At 38.4% G+C, this 16,849-nt stretch overlaps 1 pseudogene; it reads right to left on the bottom strand.

The window, feature by feature from the left end:
• Positions 1-10,917: 10,917 nt before the first annotated feature.
• LOC128279462 (uncharacterized) lies at positions 10,918-16,453 on the bottom strand (annotated as a pseudogene).
• Between the last annotated feature and the right edge of the window lie 396 nt (positions 16,454-16,849).

The following is a 16,849-nucleotide window of genomic DNA, read 5'->3' as shown; positions in this document are numbered from 1 at the left end:
ATTAATTGAAATCTCTTTATTAAATAAAACCCCTAGGGAAGCAGTAAATCTATCTATAGACCCCCATATTAGGTTCCACCCTAATCCAGAAAAATCTTGTAACCCTATTTCTAGGCGTTCGATCAACTCCGCTTACTTATGCCAAATCTACTATTAGACAGGGACTTTTGCTCCTCTGTATAAGCATATCAAATCATGAATCAATACCCGGAGTATTAACTCAAGCATTAAGAACACATAATTAAGAACAAATCAAGTATTTATCATACAGTTCAGATAATAATAATAAGATCCATCATAGGTTTCAACCCCTATAGGTATCTAGGGGGTTTAGTTCATAATAAAATAAGAGTACATCTCAACAGTATGAAAATAACAAAACATAAAGAAAACTCTAAAACCCCTGAAGGAATTCTGAGAGAGATCTTCAGTTTTGGAGTAGCTCCGGCTTTTAGGATGGATTATTTGGCTTCCTTCAAGTAATTTTCGGTGTGTGGTTTTGAACTCCAGAAAAGTTCTGGAGGAGGCCCCCTTTCTAAGTCATACTTAGGGTGTTTATATAGGCTTTGGATTGGCTTTCTTCCTCCCTAAGTATCCTTTTCCGTGTAAAATACAGCTTCTTGAAAAAGGGACACGCCCGTGTGCCACGGCCGTGTGATGTGATTGCTAAGTCGTGTTCGATCCATTAAATTGCACATGGCCTTATGTGTCAATGGCCAGGCCGTGTGAATCGTGAAAGCCTTAGTCGACACCCTCGAAAGGCACAGGCATGTGACCTGCCTGTGTGGCAAGGCTTAGGCCGTGTCATCTTCTCGATTTGGTCCGTTTTGTCCCTTTTTTTGCTCGTTTTTGAATCTTTTTGACTCTTGGTGCTCTTCTGAGTACAAAACATGAAATAACCGGATTAAGAGCACCAAAATCCACAAATCTAGTAATAAACATCCATAAATATGCTAAGTATTTGGGGTAAAAATATGTATAATTTGGCGTTTATCAGGCCCATATTACGGGCCGTGGGACCATTTTCACTGTTTGACTGCTAAAGGTTGCACGGGTCGCCCGAGACGACTGTGGACCTATTGTTAGGTCGGTAAGCTTACCTAGACCCCTAATTGACTGAAAGACTATTATGCCCTATGTGATGTGTGGATTTATATTCTTGTATGACTATACTATAGCATGTCATATTTGTCTGTATTGTGCCCATATATAATATTGTGATATGAAATGACGTGTTGCATGATGCGTTACATGGGGCTAGGTTTTAATACGATTGGAGTAGCTCTGCTGCTGCTACTGTTTAGTGCCACAACCAATACTACTTGAAGTGTAAGGATTGGTAGGTTGATTATATCCCCACATAGAGTGTAAGGTTGGATGGAGATGAAGTGTAAAGGCTGGTTGGGGAGGATTTTGTTGATTGCATATCTACACCGTTACTGTCACTGAGATTGGCTCAAGCCCAAACTGATACTGATATTGTAATGGGCCAAGGCCCTAATTGAAACTGAACCATTACTAAAATGGGCTTAGGCCCAGACTGTATTTGCTCACTGTATGATTGTTTGATTTGGAATTACACACTGAGTTTTCGTAAACTCACCCTTCTGATTATCTGTGCAGGTAATCCCCAGACTTAGGTGGATCGGTGCAGTGGGGGACTCAAATGTGGCTACACAGTTGTTATTATTTTCGCATTTGATTTTAATTATAAGTATTATTAGTTGGGGTATTTTTATTGTAATAAGGCCTTTTTGGATTTTATTTTTAACTTGGGATTTTTATTTGTTTTTATTTAATACAGCTAGTAGTAGGAAAAGACACGGGTTATTCAAAAAGATAAATGCTTTTTAAAGATACCACAAATACGCAACCTATTTTAAGAGCTTTCGCAAGAAATAACGTTTTAAAAATTGATGACGTCTAAATATGATTAACTTTTTGTCAAACGAATCACATTTTGAAAATGAACGACACGCCTTAAAATTATCTTTAAGATCACACAAAGAGGTTAAACAAAGCATGGGGTTTTCAACAATATCACACTTTACGAAAAATATTTCAATGTGACATTGCCAGATTTGGCCTTAACGTCCAAGCCGAGTTTGGGTGTTACATTTAGTGGTACCAGAGCCAGGTTGGAAAACTCGACTGTGGATTTGGGTTTCTTTTAAAACTTGGAATTTCTAAAAGAACTGTTTCAAATAATTTGAAGTATTTTGAAATGTTTTACTGAATGTGTGGTACACCAAGTCTCCAGCGCTGATTCTATAAGTCTTCTGAAACTATTGTTTGTTTAACCTAAAATGCTGAGACTACTGTAGGTAGTAGACTGTACTGAAACACTCTATTTAGGGTGAACTAAAACTGTAGTAAGACTGCAATCTGCGAGAACGAACTCTGAATTAGTGATACTGTTTTCTATAAAATATTCGTTAATAAACACTGGAACTGTAAACTGATGCATAAAACTGTTAATACAGATAAATCACAGTTCGATAATAAGCACCAGAGGTATTTTTGGAAGGGGTACAAGAGGCCGCGGCAGAGGCCATAGAGGTACTCGAGCTAGGTCTTCATCATTTGGCCACATGCCTAATGTTGAAGCTAAGGAGGCACCGACTTCACCTGTGATTGAGACTGGGTCTCATGATCGTGTGGTTGGGAACAACGTGCTGTTCCAAGCTATGTTGCGAACTTTGGAGAGGGTCGCTAAACCCAATACTGGTGCTGTGGGGCGGTTACAAAACGACTCTAGTCTAATGGATCTGAGATTTTTAGGGGTATTGCTGGAGTTGCCCCTAATGTGGTTGACTATTGGATTCAGGCCATAGAGAGGATCATGGGTGATCTCAATTGCACCCCCGAGCAGAAACTAAAGGGTGCAATGTTACTGTTGAGAGATGAGGCTCACCAGCGGTGGCTTACAATTAAAAATGGCACTCAGCCCAATCAATCGACCTGGGAATTTTTCTAGACTAGTTTTCAGGGAAAGTATATGGGTGCTAGTTATGTGGATGTCCAGAGGAGGGATTTTCTAAATTTGACACAGGGGGATAAATCACTAGCAGAATATGAGGCTGAATTTTTGTGATTAACCCACTATACGCGAGGGATGGTGGCGACTGAGTCCGAGCGGTGTGTTCGTTTCGAGGATGACCTCAGGGATAGTTTACGGGTTCTGATAGCTCCACAAAGGGAGCAAGATTTTGCTGCATTAGTTGATACGGCAAAGATCACCGAGGAAGTGGAGTGCACTGAACGACAGAACCGTAAGAAAGAGAGAGGTAGGAACAAGAGGGATTCAAAGCCCTTAAGTTCCTTTCTAAGGCCTAAGAAAAAGGCCAGAGTTGATGGGTCGGTCAGAGTTGGGGCCCCTATTGCTACTACTAGACCGCAGCCCTGTGTTGATTATGGGAGACACCATCAGGGCGCGTGCTGGAAAAGGATTGGGGCTTGTTTGAGATGCGGATAATTGGAACACCGTATCAAAGAGTGTCCACAGAGGCTCGATCAGTTGCAAGCTATAGGTTTGGGCACTATACAGTCACCGATGGGTGTTTAGCAACCACTGAGACGTCATGGTCAGGCCAGAGGCGGTAATAGGTTGGGTCGTGATCAGATAGCATCGGGTAGAGGTGCTGGTCTTACTGAGGCAAGGCAACCAGCTTTGGTTTATGTTGCACATCGCCGAGAGGATGGATATGCTCCAGATGTTATCACGGGTACGTTCTTTATCTATGATGTACCTTATATTGCACTGATAGATATAGGATCTACGCACTCCTATATAGCTTGTATTGTGTCTAAGACTCTAGGTATCTTAGTGGAGAGCACTACAAGTGAGGTTACTGTGTTGAGTCCATTGAGGTAGTCAGTGAGGATAAATAAACTGTTCAGAGATGTACCTTTAGAGGTTTAAGGGGTTATCTTTTTGGTGGATTTGGTGGAACTTCCTTTTGGAGAATTTGATTTAATACTGAGAATGGACTGGCTGGTTAAACAGCGGGTGAGCTTGGATTGTGCTACTAAACGGATGGTATTGAGAACTGTGGAGGATAACGAGGTAGTTGTAGTTGGGGAACGTTGAAATTACTTGTCAAATTTGATTTCTGTATTAAAGGCCGAGAAGTTGGATCGTAAGGGATGTAAGGCGTATCTGGCCTATGTTAGTGTTTCAGATTCTGGGGTTACTTTAGTTAAAGATATCAGAACGGTTAAAGAATTTCTGTATGTCTTTCTTGATGAGCTACCTGGCTTACCTCCAAACCGTGAAGTTGAGTTTGGGATTGAGCTCCTGCCTAGTACAGCTCCGGTGTCTATCGTCCCTTATAGAACGGCACTGATGGAGCTTGTGAAGCTCAAAGTATAGATTCAAGAGTTGTTGGATCGTGGGTTCATTCGACCTAGTGTGTCTCCATGGGGAGCATCAGTTTTGTTTGTGAAAAAGAAGGATGGATCCATGCATATGTGCATTGATTACCGGCAATTGAATAAATTGACAATTAATAATAAGTACCCCCTACCGAGGATAGATGATCTATTCGACCAATTTCGAGAAGCTTCAACTTTCTTTAAGATTGATCTCCGATTTGGATACCATCAACTAAGGGTCAAAGAGACTGATGTATACAAGAAAACATTTAGGACTCGTTATGGTCATTACGAGTTCCTAGTGGTGTCGTTTGGACTGACGAACGCACCAAAGGATTTTATGAATCTGATGAATCGAGTGTTCCAGGCCTATTTAGATCGGTTCGTAGTGGTTTTTATTGACAACATTCTGGTGTATTCGAGGACTAAAGATGAGCATGATGAACATCTCCAAGTGGTTCTATAGATTCTAAGGGAGAAGCAACTGTATGCCAAGTTCAGTAAATGTGAATTCTGTTTATAAAAGGTAACATTTTTGGGCCACGTGGTATCTGCTGAGGGGATTAGGGTTGATCCTCAAAAGATTGAGGCCGTTTTGGATTGGAAGCCGCCTAAGACTGTATCTGATATCCACAGTTTTCTGGGACTGGCAGGGTATTATCGACGATTTGTAGAGGGGTTTTCACTGATTGCAGCACCTTCGACTAAGCTGTTACGTAAGAGTGTGCCATTTAACTAGACTAATGCGTAGCATGAGAGTTTTGAGAAGCTCAAGAAAGTTCTGACTGAGGCCCCTATCTTGATAAAGCCAGAGTCTGGGAAAGAATTCACTGTCTACAGTGATGCATTACATGTTGGTTTGGGATGTGCGTTGATACAAGATGGTAAGGTCTTAGCATATACGTCTCGTCAACTTAAGACTCATGAGGCGAATTATCTGACGCACGACTTGGAGTTGGCCACAGTGGTTTTTGCACAGAAAATTTAGAGGCACTATCTGTACGGTGAAAAGTGTATCATTTACACTGATCACAAGAGCCTCAAGTATCTCCTCACTCAAAAAGAGGTAAATCTTAGGCAGCGTAGATGGATTGAGCTGCTAAAAGACTATGATTGTACGATCGAATACCATCCTAGGAAGACCAATATGGTAGCGGACGCACTGAGTCATAGAGCTATGATTGAGCTGAGAGTGATGTTTGCTCGCCTCAGTTTATTTGATGATGGTAGCTTTTTGGTCGAGCTTCAAGTTAAACCAAAGTGGATTGAGTAGATTAAGGGAAAACAATTGGAAGACGAGTCGTTGGGTTTTCGTTTCCGGCAGGTTGAGAGTGGGGATACTGTGGATTTTGGGCTAAATAGCGAAGGGGTGCTATGTTTCCATGGGAGAATCTGTGTATCTAAGGATACTGATTTGAGGCAATCTATATTGCGAGAGGCGCATAGTAGCCCTTATGCTATGCACCTTGGTGGAAATAAGATGTATCGAGACCTTCGCGAGTTATATTGGTGGCCTGGTCTTAAGCATGAAGTTACCGACTTCGTGGGTAAATGTCTAACTTGCTAGCAGGTTAAGGCTAAACATTAGTTACCTTCAGGGTTGCTTCATCCAGTTAAAATTCCACTTTGGAAGCGGGAGAGAGTGACTATGAACTTCGTTAGTGGGCTATCCCTAACGTCTACTAAGAAGGATTCAGTATGGGTCATCGTGGATTGATTGACCAAATCTGCCCATTTCATACCAGTTTGTACTGATTACTCTTTACAGAAGCTGGCTAAACTGTATGTGCCTGAGATAATAAGACTGCATGGGGTATTGGTTTCCATATTATTTGATAGAGATCATTGTTTCACATCTCGGTTTTGGAAGAAGTTACATGAAGCTCTAGGTACAAGGTTGGACTTGAGTACTACGTTCCATACTCAAATAGATGGTCAGTCAGAGAGGGTGATTTAGATACTGAAGGACATGTTAAGGAGTTATGTGATTGATTTCCGAAGCAGTTGGGAGGACCACTTGCCGCTAGCAGAGTTTGCTTATAACAATAGTTACCAGTCTAGTATTTAGATGGCACCTTATGACGCATTATATCGTCGTAGGTGTCGTACACCTTCAGTTGCGAGCGGCGTGTTCTGGGCCCTGAATTAGTTTCTGATACTGAGGATAAAGTTAGACTAATCCGGGATCGACTGAAGGCAGCATCAGACAGACAGAAGTCGTATGCGGATCTGAAGCATAAAGAGATTGAGTATTCTGTAGGGGACTTCGTTTTTCTTAAGGTCTCACCAGGGAATAAGGTACTGTGGTTTGGACGTAAGGGTAAGTTGAGCCCTAGGTTTATTGGACCTTACCGCATACTGAAATGTGTGGGACCAGTTGCCTATCATCTAGAGTTACCTCCAGAGTTAGATCAGATTCACGATGTGTTCCACGTCTCTATGTTGAGGCACTACCGCTCTGATCCCACGCATGTTATTTCGTTGAAGAGTTTGAGGTTATGCCAGCTTTAACTTTTGAGGAGGAGCTAGTTCAGATATTAGATCATGATGTAAAGGTTTCAAGGAAGAAGTCTATCCCAGTTAAGGTTCTTTGGAGTAATCATAGTTCTGAGGAGGCCACGTAAGAACCTAAGGAGGCGATGCGACAACAATACCCTTATCTGTTCTGATCAGGTAAAATTTCAAGGCCAAAAAATTTTCTTTTAAAGGTGTATAGTTGTAACGCCCCAAAAAAATCCTTGATATTTATTTTCGTATGTTTGTGTTACCCAAATGCATGTATGCTTCAGTAGTTATGTGCCCTGGGAAGAGTCTGAGAAGTCTTGGGTTCAAGCCCTGGCTTGTGCAAAATTTTTGTTTTTTATATGAATAAACATTTGTCTCTAGTCAGTAGGCTTTTAAATAAATATCGGTAAAACATGACAGAAAGGGCTTGCTGGTACAAGGGATAAGTAGGGTGTTATGGTTACCTGAGGTCTGAAGTTCGAGTCCTGGTATGCGCAATAGAGTGTTTTATTTTGCTGATAGGGCGGTGTGGGAATTTTAGTCAACCTAAACTACTAAAGAGTTGTAGTGGAATTTTAGCGCAATAGGTGTGGGAATTTTGCTAATGGAGTTTCTTAATTGAATATAGGTTTGGAGTGCTCATGGGCTATTTGCGCACTTTCGTAAACAAGGTGTGTACAAACACGACTCTGACTATAGAAAACGAAAAAGTCAGAATAAGTGAACATCGGTGGAATGGTGGAAATGTGCAAGTGTACACAATCGTAACAAGTAATAAAGTGACAAATAAATGTCGAGTTATCATACCCATAGGGACTGTAAAAAACAATATTTATGAAATTAATTGAAACACTTTGGTGAAGTAAAATGATTTTGGTTTGAAAAGAGTGATTTATAAACTAAGATTTTAACACTAAGCAAACAATTTAAATAAAATAAAAGAGTTCTAGTGCACGATTTCAATTAAGATTTAATCAAGATGATATAATTGTGTTGGATTAATTATACCTTTTTAACTTAGAAATATGAATTCGTGCTTACGCTGTTATGAATAAATTCATGGCAACCCAGTAATTTGCTAACTTATGAACATATTTACTAATTAAAAAAATTCCATTTATCTCTTGAACATATCTCTATGCCAATTCAACCGACTAAATAGATTTAATAAAGTAAACATGCTATCGCACATACATACTTATTGAATTAAATTAATTCAACCGATTAATTCAACTTAATAAACATGTAAAAGATTATGTGAAATAACAAAGTAGCCATATCTTGAAACAATTTAATTACAACAATCTTGCAAGTTATGCAATGCATATGTATCTCCAAAATGGTAATTTAATTTTCAGTTACCTTAGAAGAATTAAACATGCACTGATTAAGTACTGAGTCCATCAATTGCAATTTCAATCCGTTTAAACAATTAATTCTTTAGTTATCTAAACAATTAAAATGCCAGATAACCTAAGCATGATTTTACTTAATCAAGCATTTCACTAAGGCCTATAACGACATAAACACTAATTTAATAATTCAAGTAGGCAAAATATAATCAACCTAACATGAATTAAGTTCAAGCTAAACTGATTAAAATAACCATTTCAAAAAAAAATTTCATAGATATGTTCATCATAAAAACAACAGAAATTAAAAAGAAGGGGAACAGAAAGCAAATCCAGTGTTTCTCTGCAGCTTGACTGTTCCTCTGTTCTTAGTCTCCGTTGTCTTCGCCGAGCAAGGATTCTTGAATCCTTGATTGCTGCCCAATATGGCTGAAGAACACCTCTTTCTCAAGAGAGGAAATTGGCACAAGAGGAAGGGAAAATGGGATGGAAAAATGGAGAGGAAACTTTGAGAGAAGTGAAGAGAGGATGAGAGAATGTTGTAGAATGAGGGATTTTTGAGGGATGCTTTGAAATGGGAAGCATAGGGTGGATTTTATAGCTGAAGAGGTCTACTAAAAATAGTAAATTCAGCAGCCAAGAGAGCCCTCCCATGGCCAGCCACACACATGGCAAGGTTGAAACTTTCAACCTTGCTAAAAATAGGCTGGGGCAAATCTACAAAGCCTAAAATAAAGGTGGGGTTTGAACGTAATTTGGAGGTTTTTCAAGGGCCTTTTTGCAAGCATATTTTATCAGATAATTTGCTGATTTGGGTCAGGCAATGGACGGTTCTGGTCAGCCCAATTAGTGGCTGGTTCGGCTTACTCCATTTGGTTCAACCAGTGCGGTTCACTAGGCCCTTTCTTCATAATTAATCAAAATTAATTCATTTAACCTGAATTAAATAGGAAAAAAATTAAAATTAATTTAATTATGAATTAATACACATTTCCGGACCATCTTGGGCTGGAAATTAATTGGCCTCGATACTTCAAATTACTCTCGGTTTTGTTCTTCTCACAGTGTTCACCGGGCCCTTTTTCTCCGATTATGTAATTCTGTCAAAAATAACCAAATTTAATCAAAATTAACTATAAAATTAATTAAAATTCATAATGCTCATAATTTTAATATAATTTAATTATTTTATAATATTTAATTATTTTTCGACAATAATTTAACTGGAATAGCCTGGTTTTAAGTTAAAAAGGGTATGAAAAAGTATATAAATTTTTGTGTTTCCACACCCCCAAACTTAATTCATTACTCGTCCCGAGTGATGCACAAATTTTGAAAAGAATTTCTCGGAAACACTTTGAAAACCTTCTTCAGAACAACAGTTAAATTATGAATTTGATATACTTATGCTCAAAGAATAAGAAATTTGATCATTCTGCTACTCAAGTGTTCATATTATTCAAATTAATCTCAACAATTATCACAATAGCAAAATTAGACTAAATGTTTCCTAATAAAGACATGCTGATTCCTACCAATTCAATTTTTTAATCCCTTATTCAAGATCAAGTCGCAATTATTAAGTTTAACCTATGTCTTCATATGTTGAACAAAGCAATTTCTCTCCACTAATGTAGGTAACTTTGGAACTTCGAATCAATAGGTCTTTAACAAGGTTGTAACGTGGCTGGGCTTAGAGGTAGGTAAAAAGATAGATAAATTTTGGCTAAAAACCCTAAACTCAGTGTAAATGGAACCTTCAATCACCAACTTTCATATGCTCTTTTTCAAATATATGTGCTTTTTTTAATTATTGAGCACTTGCTTTCTGCATACAAATTTTTTTTCTTTTTTTTTGAGCATTTGATATTTCTTTTCAACTCCCCCAAACTTATTTTCAAACGATATTCTTGAATAGTACTGAGTCTAGTGTTTGGGGTAATTTAAAGATAATTAAGAGAAACGTGATGGGCTAAATTTGTATAGGTTCCAAAAATTAGGCCATATAGTCTCAAAGTTGGGTTTCAAAGGATAAAATTTACCATGGTAGGCTTGACAGGCTCAAACGGTCCAAACAATAGCTGCCTAAATCATTTCCAATGTTCCAAGCTTCCTAGGATTTCGCCTCAAGAAACTACTAAGTCAATTCTAAAGACTTAAACTTTCATGCATACCTAACTTTCCTAAAAAGATAAAAATTTTATAGTATGAAGTTGCATGCTTTATTAAAAATACATTCATGTCATCATTAAACTACATAATAATTTATTGAAAAAAAACAGAACTTTATTCATACTCAAGTTTAGCATACTTAACAAAATTTAAATTTATTGAACAAAAATATACCCTAATCATAATTAAAAGAAAAATTTTATTCTGGATGAAAATAATTTCAAATTTCGGTCCCCCAACTTAAAATGAACAATGTCCTCATTGTTTAAAGTGAATAGATACTATATACCAGGTAGGAATTCAGCAAAGAGGAGGTGAGTCAATGTGACTGCTTAAGTACCAAGCTCTTTCGAAATCCAATCCTAGACATGTATATACCTATTGCCACACTTTATACTTTATGACTTGTCCATGTTTATTCAGGATTTCCTTTTCTTGTTTTATTATGCAGAAATAAAAGTTCCTAATTTAAACTTGATCCTAAAATAACCTAAAAAACATAAATAAAATAGAGTCAAGATCCCTCCCTTTTATTTATTTGTAGATCCTTCCAACTTGGACTCATCTTTTGCTCCATCATTATTGCCTTTGCATGAATCCCTTCACTCCTTTTTCGAGAGTGGAGTCCATCACTCGAATATGAAATCTGGAAATTCAGGCACAAAAATAAATGGGTCATTGTATATTCTCTGGAAAACACTTCGAATCAAGTCATCCCTTATTTTTTAGTTTCTCTAGTATGCTTGTTGCTGCCATTGCATGTGTTGCATTAAGTCCATCAAATTTGACAACTCATCTCGAAAGTCTGGGCTAGGCAATGAGCTCTAAACATTGGAGTTCCAGCATCCAATTCATCTTTTGGCTCTACTGGGTCCACCTTATCAGGGACTTCAAATGATTGCATTATGGGATCTTCTTCTTCATCAGGTTGCTCAGGCTCTTTACTTTCTTCAACTCGGTGTTGTAGAACTAAGTCTCCGGCTACTCAGTAGAGGTCCTAATCTGTAATTGTGCCTTGGGTGTACCCTGTCTTCTTGACATTAGCAAAAATTTCTGCTTTCAAGCATATAATATTTATTGTAAAGGGGAAGTAAGCAGGGCCAGAACGTCTAGCGGCACAGTTTCGAATTTCTTTCAGGATGATCTTTCCCACATCAATGGTCTTACCCGTTAAGATCGAGTATAGTAAGACCATTTGCTCCAATGAAATTGTAGTCCCATGTGAGTTAGGCAGAAGGCTGAAAAGGATGAAATAAAACCATACCTTTGCAATAGGCGTTAAGTATTCTCTTCGACATGTGTGGGTTCCTTGTTTCGACATAGTCCAACTAGAACCTTCAACTGTAAGCTCCTCGAGAATTTCTTGCAGAAGTTCCGGCTTGATATTGCTCATCAAAGACGAATACTCGTCATTCTCAAAATCAGGCAATTCAAAGAACTCATTAATAAAATTCGAATTTATAGGTACCTTGATTCTGCGAATAAGGACTTCTATCATCTCGCTTAAAGTTAAATTCGCATAAAAATCACGAACTAGCTCCTCATCCACACTAGGTCTCTTTTCATAAAACAGTTCCTAATTGAGAGCTTCAGCAATTTGACGAATACGTGCCATGAAGTCTCTGTAGTTGCTCTCCTTCAGCGTGAAACCTTTCTCAGGATGCATCTATTGATTTTTGTAGGTACTTTCGTATCTCACTTTAGCTTCAACACAATGGAACTTGCTTTGTGTTTCGTCAATTTGAGCAGAGGCACGAGTTCTCTTGCGAGGCATAATTGACCTTTTTGCAAAAATATAAGAACTCAAAGAAAATTAATGCAAGAAAAAGATGTCAAATTAAAAGGAGAAGGGTTGAAGAATTTTGGCTTAAGGCTTGGTGTGAAAGAGGGTACCGCACAAGGCTAGAGAACAAGCAGTAGCACGCAAGGGTGTGCAGCAAGAAAAGCACGGCACTTCGTCAAGCAGGCCTGGAGCTTGTGCGGGAGCTGGGACGTGGCCTGGGCAGCAACAACAAGGGCGCGCAGGTGGGGCGCTGAGTAGTAGAATGTGACCTGGGCAGGCGCTGGACTGAAATAGCAGGCGCACGAGTGGGAGATGGGTGCTAATCGAGTCGCGCAGCGTGATGCTGCTGGGTGTTTGCCGACTAGGCTACTGGAGCTAGGGGTGTTACGACACAAGGTGTTTTGGTTTTTGGTTGATGCATGGATTGGAGGTATAAGGTGGTATTTATAGCATAAGTAATAGGACTTAAAATAGAACTCTTAGTCTAATTTAATAATTAAAGATAAGAGTTTAATTCTAATCCTACTCAAATTTAACACAATTAATAATTAAATATAAGCATATAGAATTATCAATTTCTATTAATTATTAAGATAAACATAAAATTAAAATTAAAATTAAATTAATCCTAATTCTAATTTAAGTTGATAATAATTAAAATATAAATTATAATGAATATAATTATATATTAAAGTTTATCAAATTATAAATAATGTTTAAAAAATATTTCTTCTAGATGCCTAAAATATTTTCAAAGAAAGGCACCTAATTTTCATTATTTACAAAAAAAGCAATCAAACTTTAAAAATAATTCAATTTAAGTCCCTAGACTTAATGAAAATTAAAAATTAGATCAAATTGACCCTTTTATTTAAAAAAAAATTATTTTGTTGATTAGGGAAAAATTTCTTGGAAAATTATGTTAAAATAAATTCCAAGGAAAGATTGGAGGGGTCACAAATGGTCCCGCTTAAGTTCCAACCTCTTAGACAGAATTTATTTAAACATACTAAACTCGAAAAATAGACCCTAAATTATTTATTAAACAAAACACGAAAAAAAATTAAATATCTGATAAAATGAATGAGGCGTTATTCCGTTCAGTTTTATTCCCCCAATAGTGTTTCAAACGCTGAGCATTAACTTGAAAATTACCTCTCTTACCTTGGAGTTCAACAACTTCGTATGGATAGACTCTTTGAATTGTAAATGGGCCAGACCAACGTGATTTTAGCTTACCTAGAAAGAACTTCAATCTCGAGTTGAACAACAATACTTGCTGACCTGCTTCAAATTCTCGAACCCGGATGTGTTTGTCATGCCATTTCTTGAGTCTCTCTTTGAGTAATTTGGCATTTTCATATGAGAACATTCGGAATTCTTCTAACTCGTTGAGTTGGAACATCCGTCTTTCTTTTGCGAGCTTAGGATCTAAGTTGAGTCGTCGAAGAGCCCAGTAAGCTTTGTGCTCTAACTCCAAAGGTAGATGACATGCTTTACCGAAAACCAGCCTATAGGGTGACATCCCTAAAGGTTTCTTGTACGCTATCTTGTAGGCCCATAAAGCGTCATCTAGTCTTTTGGACCAGTCTCGTCGGTTCGGGCAAACTACCTTCTCCAATATGCCCTTGATTTCTTTATCTACCAGTTCAGCTTGTCCATTCGTCTGCGGATGGTAAGCCGTTGCAACCTTGTGTTTCACCCCGTGCTTGTCTAGTAACCATTTTAACCACTTATTCACAAAGTGGGACCCTTCATCACTAATGATGGCTCTCGGGGTTCCAAACCTCGTGAACACGTGTTTTCTGCAAAAACTTCATCACAACCCTAGCATCGTTTGTCAGATATGCCTCTACCTCAACCCACTTGGACACATAATCTATTGCTACTAGTATATACTTGCGACCAAAAAATGAAAGGAAGGGCCCAAGAAATCAATACACCAAACATCGAATAATTCGACCACAACAATGTTTGTTCGAGGCAACTCATTTCTGTTGATGACATTTCCAACTCTTTGACATCGGTCACAACTCTTTACGTATGCATATGCATCCTTGAATAGTGTTGGCCAAAAGAATCCGGCTTGCAATACTTTGGCTGCAGTACGAGTTCCTCTGAAATGACCCCTACTTGGGGCTGAGTGATAGTGGTATAGAATCTTCGGTATTTCTTCTTCTGCCACGCATCTCCTAATCATCTGATCTACACACTTTTTAAACAGATATGGTTCCTCCCAGAAATAGTACTTCACATCGTGAAAAAACTTTCTCTTTTGTTGAAATGTCTTATCATACAGCATTAAACCACAAGCTAAAAAGTTAGCAATATCATCAAACCAAGGGGTATTATGGACATGACTTACCTTTAGTATATGTTCATCTGGAAATGTTTCTTGAATCGGTACAAGTGGAGAATTCCCTTCTTGCGGCTCCAATCTGGACAAGTGATTTGCTACTTGGTTTTCTACTCCCTTTCGATCTTGAATTTCCAAATCGAACTCTTGAAGTAGAAGTACCCATCGGATCAACCTCAGCTTAGTATCTTTCTTGGCAAGTAAATATTTAATTGTCAAGTGGTCTGTATAGACAGTTACCTTGGTACCTACAAGTTAAGATTGAAACTTATCGAAAGCAAATACGATAGCAAGTAACTCTTTTTCTATTACCGTATAGTTTAACTGAGCTCCTGTCAGAGTTCAGCTTGCATAGTAGATGGGATGAAAAGCTTTGTTCCTTCGCTGGCCCATGACAGCTCCTATTGCGAAGTCACTTGCGTCACACATCAATTCAAATGGCAAGTCCCAGTCTGGTGTGACAACTATGGGTGCCATGACTAATCAATTCTTCAATCCATTGAAAGCTTTTAAGCATTCCTCATTAAATTTGAATATCATGTCCTTCTCCAATAATTTGCATAAAGGTTTAGCAACTTTGGAGAAGTCCTTGATAAATCTTCGATAGAACCCAGCGTGGCCCAAAAAGCTCCTAACACCCTTTACAGATGTTGGAGGTGGGAGTTTCTCAATAACATCTACTTTTGCTCTGTCTACCTCAATCCCATGTCTTGTTATCCGATGCCCCAGAACGATACCTTCTCGTACCATAAAATGACACTTTTCCCAATTAAGTACTAGGTTCGTTTCTTCGCATCGCCTAAGTACCTTAGCTAGATTGGCTAAGCAATCATCGTACGTATCTCCAAACACTGAAAAGTCGTCCATGAAAACTTCCAAAAATTTCTCAACCATGTCAGTGAAAATAGACATCATACATCTTTGAAATGTAGCAGGTGCATTATATAAACCAAATGGCCGTCTAAATGCAAATGTACCATACGGGAAAGTGAATGTGGTCTTGTGTTTATCTTCCGGTGCTACCGTAATCTGGTTGTACCCTGAGTATCCGTCGAGAAAATAGTAGTAATCTCACCCCAAAAGTCTATCCAGCATCTGGTCTAAGAACGGCAAAGGGAAGTGATCCTTCCTAGTTGCCTTGTTCAGCTTTTGGTAATCGATGCAGATTCTCCATCCCGTAACTATTCTGGTCGGTATCAACTCGTTATTCTCATTCTCTATGACCGTGATACCTCCTTTCTTTGGTACGCACTGAACCAGACTTACCCATGAACTGTTTGAAATGGGGTAAATGATACCCACATCTAACCATTTGATAATCTCTTTTTTCACTACGTCCTTCATGATGGGGTTTAGCCTTCATTTTCCATCGATCATCCCTTTTTCACCATCTTCTAGGATTATCTTGTGCATGCATACAGATGGACTAATACCGCGAATATCGGCTATGGTCCATCCGATAGCCTTCTTAAATTGTTTCAGAACTAAGATAAGTTTCTCTTCTTGCTCAGTAGTTAACTCTGCTGAAATAATCACAGGCAGAGTAGAAGCATCACCTAAATAAACATATTTTAAATGAGAAGGTAATACCTTGAGTTCTAGTTTAGGTGGCTCCTCGATTGATGCTTTTGGTTGTGTGTAATCTCTTTCCTCTAAATCCAAAGATTCAAAATGGGATTGTGGATTAAATCCCTTTTGATTAGCTTCTAGTAAAGCTAATTTTTCATCCTCCTCTTCATCACTTGGAGGGTTTGATGTCAAAATTCTTTCCAGAGGATCCTCAACAGAGTTGAGTTCCTTCTCCACTATGAAATCCTCTAAGTCGAATACTGCAGAACAATCATCTATTGCGTCAGGAAATCGCATTAACTTGAAAATGTTAAATGTTACCTGATCATCCTGAACGCGCATAGTAAGTTCGCCCTTCTGCACATCAATAAGTGTCCTTCCGGTTGCTAAGAATGGTCTCCCCAGGATAATTGGTACTTCTTTGTCTGCTTCGAAATCTAAAATTACAAAATCAGTAGGAAATATAAACTTATCTACACGTACCAATACATCCTCGATTTTTCCTTCTGGATGTGCTAAGGATCGATCTGCTAGCTGAAGTGTAATCGTAGTAGGTCTAACTTCACCTATCCCCAACTTTTTAAATATCAACATAGGCATCAAGTTGATACTTGCGCCCAAGTCACATAATGCCTTACCACAATAAGCTGCTCCAATGTTGCATGGTATGGTAAAACACCTAGGATCCTTCAGCTTAGGTGTAATATCCTAAATTAGGGCTTAATCGGAATAGTGGTT

The sequence above is a fragment of the Gossypium arboreum genome, chromosome 1 (assembly GCF_025698485.1).
Source record: "Gossypium arboreum isolate Shixiya-1 chromosome 1, ASM2569848v2, whole genome shotgun sequence".
Taxonomy (NCBI): Eukaryota; Viridiplantae; Streptophyta; class Magnoliopsida; order Malvales; family Malvaceae; genus Gossypium; species Gossypium arboreum.
This window is presented reverse-complemented; position numbering and strand designations above follow the sequence as displayed.